Source organism: Sturnira hondurensis, unplaced genomic scaffold (assembly GCF_014824575.4).
Source record: "Sturnira hondurensis isolate 20B ecotype Veracruz unplaced genomic scaffold, ASM1482457v3 Scaffold0018097, whole genome shotgun sequence".
NCBI classification, from domain to species: Eukaryota; Metazoa; Chordata; class Mammalia; order Chiroptera; family Phyllostomidae; genus Sturnira; species Sturnira hondurensis.
The window spans coordinates 309,774-313,017 of NW_028090728.1; the positions used below are offsets into that span (position 1 = coordinate 309,774).

General features: G+C 46.9%; 1 pseudogene; it reads right to left on the minus strand.

Annotated features, from left to right (window-relative positions):
• Window positions 1-2,311: 2,311 nt before the first annotated feature.
• LOC119002748 (omega-amidase NIT2-like) lies at window positions 2,312-3,244 on the minus strand (annotated as a pseudogene).

Consider the following 3,244-nt stretch of genomic DNA (forward strand, 5'->3'; position numbering starts at 1 on the left):
TTCGTTCATGAGGCTCTATCTAAATGGATGAGCCAAGGAGAGCTTGACCTAGATACATGGGCAGTGCCAAATTCTGTAGGATGCTTTGCTGCACATTCCAGAAAAGATGCCCAACAATGGTTTCCCCCTTAGGAACATCAATTGTGTGACTGAACAAGAAGTTCAGAGTGAGCTGTCCTTGGGGTAGTTGGGGTGTTTAAAGATGGGATTGGGAACACAAGTTCTTTCCTCCATCTTTTCCCATCACCTTCCACACGTCGATATTCACATCAGATTCGTCATTTTTGTGGTTGCACAATAACTGCCACAGCCTAGACGTGTGTGCTCACAGGTGATGGCCAGAGCAGGAAGGCAAGAAGGAGGTCCAAAGCTCCCTGCATAATTCTTCTTCCATCCTGTTGGCCCCATACTGAGTCACGTGCCCATTGCTTAGACCAATCACTGGCACAGGGGAAAGGGCTGTCTGGCTGTCTTAGACCAGTCAGGAGCCATCGTCTGGACACACTTTTCCTGCTACGCTGAGGTTCCATGAGCAGCCTAGAGAGAGGTTACTACTGGGGAGCCAAGGAGCCCAGGTCCTAAGTCTTGGTAGTGACCACTCTGAGTACTTGGTCTGAGGTACTTGGTCTGAGGTAATGTCCCAACCTCCTCATGGGAGTAGTGAAGGGACAGTTATAAATGTAGGGTAGGTAGTTCAAATGAGTGGGCTATGAGCTGTTGGAGGGATTCTGAAATTTCCTGATGACTCCTTCACCTGCCATTGGAATGTGTTTTACAAACCACACTGATGAAAAACAATGATATTTTTCACCTGAGGTCTGTGAAATGGGCTATAGAAACAACGGCCTTATGGCAAATGAAGGATGGCAGCCATCTGCAGGGACAGCACAGTGACTGGGGCTTGCAAGTGTGAGCATTTGGTAGGAACCAGAACAAGATTCCCAGAGAAGACCTGGGATTTGCTTTCCCGTTGTGCAAGTGGGAGAGGCAGCAGCTGGCCTGGGCCCTGGATAGCGCTCACAGCCTTGTGCCCTGCGCCCCTCCCTGGAGGAAAGGCACAAGGCTGGAGGGTACACTGGGCTGAACTCAAGCAAAAGGAGCAGAACTCTGCACAGTCTTGGTGAAAGTTTTTACACTACAGAAACTGGCAAATGCTACTACAAAATCAGGGCTTTTTCTCAGAGAGCTGGTTCTAAAACATTGACCAGCCCACAACCAGCTATAACATATATAAACAAAACTTAATTTTTTTAAAAAAAATATTTTATTTATTTATTTTCAGAAAGGGGGGAAGGAAAGAGAAAGAAGAGGGGAAGGAAGGGAGAGAAATATCAATGTGTGGTTGCCTCTCATGTGTCCCCCACTGGGAACTGGCCTGCAACCCAGGCATGTGCCCTGACTGGGAATCGAACCATGATCCTTTGCTTCACAGGCCCACGCTCAATCCACTGAGCTACACCAGCCAGGGCAAAAACTTAATTTTTAACTGTGCAAAAGAATTACAAGAACCACTAGGCTAAAAACTTGCCTTTGTCAAGCTACAAAGTATTATTAGGGAGAAAAATAAAAAGGAAAAGAAACTCTCAGACAAGAAATTCTGCTTTGACCGGTGTGGTTCAGTTGGTTGGACATCATCGCATAAAGCAAAAGGTTGCTGGTTCATCTGGGGGTGGTTGCTGGTGGGGGTGCCTGTAAGAGGCAGCTGAGTTTAGCAGAGACATACTTTAGCTGCCTGACCAAACGCTGCCGCTGCCCTCCTCCCACGAGGCTCACTGCTGACAGTCTTTCTTCCAAGACCAGAGAATTTGTGATTGACTCCCTAACTCCTTCCCACTGCCCCTGCAGGGGCCACCACCACCTCTAGCAAACACCAAGGATCCACCTCCTTGCTCCCTATACCTGCTCACAGACTAAAACTGTAACTTCAAGCCACTGCTGGAAAACGAGTGTACCGACCAAGTTTTCTACACAATGGATTTCAATTCTGGCAATGAGATAAGAAATTTATGACATAAATATATTTGTATGTGGTGAATCAACCTCCAGAATAGCCAAGTCAGATACTTTTACCAACTGCTTGGAAGCAATTCCAGTATGGACTAAAGTTTAGAGCCACCCCCTCCTTCTGCTCTTCAGTGGAAACCTGTGTCCTTTTTCATTGTCTGATATGGTGTGGGAAATATTGGTGTGCTGAAGCTCTGTCATCTCAATAGAGTTCCCAGGAAGGGAAAGGGCTAGAATTTAAAAAAAAAAAAAGAACTCAACAGGGAGTTGATGTCGCAGAAACATGTCTTCCTAGGAATCATAAACCTTAGGGCTTTCTCACCTCCACTTTATGGAGGTCTAATTGCTTCTGGCTAAAAATGGGGATTTGCAGGCATATTCCAGCCTCCTTCTTCGTGTATATATCTGAATACACCATCATTTTTTCAGGACCAGCTTTGGCGAGGACTGTCACTCAAGCATTCACATCGATGCTGTGTTTGCAGGCAACACAAGAGACTCTGTCGCCCATGGCAGAAGACGCTGTGCCCACATACACCTGATTATCAAAAGCTTGGATCGCTGAAGCATCGCACAGTGAGCTCGTCCAATGGTAAAGTTCAAAGCCAGAGGATATACCACCAGCTGGCAGCCTCTCTGTGCATAGATTTCTGCAGGTTCTGTAAAGTGGAAATCGTAGCAGATGTGCAGGCCCACACTGCAGTAAGGAGTTTCAAATATGGAGAAGCTATCACCAGTACCCCAATGTTTTAGATCCTTGAAATGTAATTTTTCCAAGAACACCAGTGTCAAACACATGGAGCTTTCTGTTCTTTACCGGGGAAGTCCCATCAAGCCCAAACCTGGCACAGGCATTAAGTGATGTGCCAGCGTCCTCTTCAGGGATGGAACCTCCAATGAGATACAGGCTGCACTCCTTTGCTACCTCAGAAAATGCACTTTTGCATGCATTTATTGGGCATTTTCTCTGCATTTTCAGGAAAGTAGTTTGTGCCGCGTGGAGAATTAAAACATTCTGTCAGAAAAACTATTCTGGCTACTTGTGGGCTGCCTTCTGGACAAGGCCACAAGTTGGAGTGAGATTGTCTGATTTGATGGAAGAAACTTGACTTTGGATGACAGCCCAGCAGGAAGGGGCCCAGCTCTCCCTCAGAGTGCCAGGCTCCTGCAGTTTGAGCTGAGGTGTTGGGACTCCCCCAGCCAGTGCCCAGAGGGGCGGAACAAAGATGTCAGTAGCCAT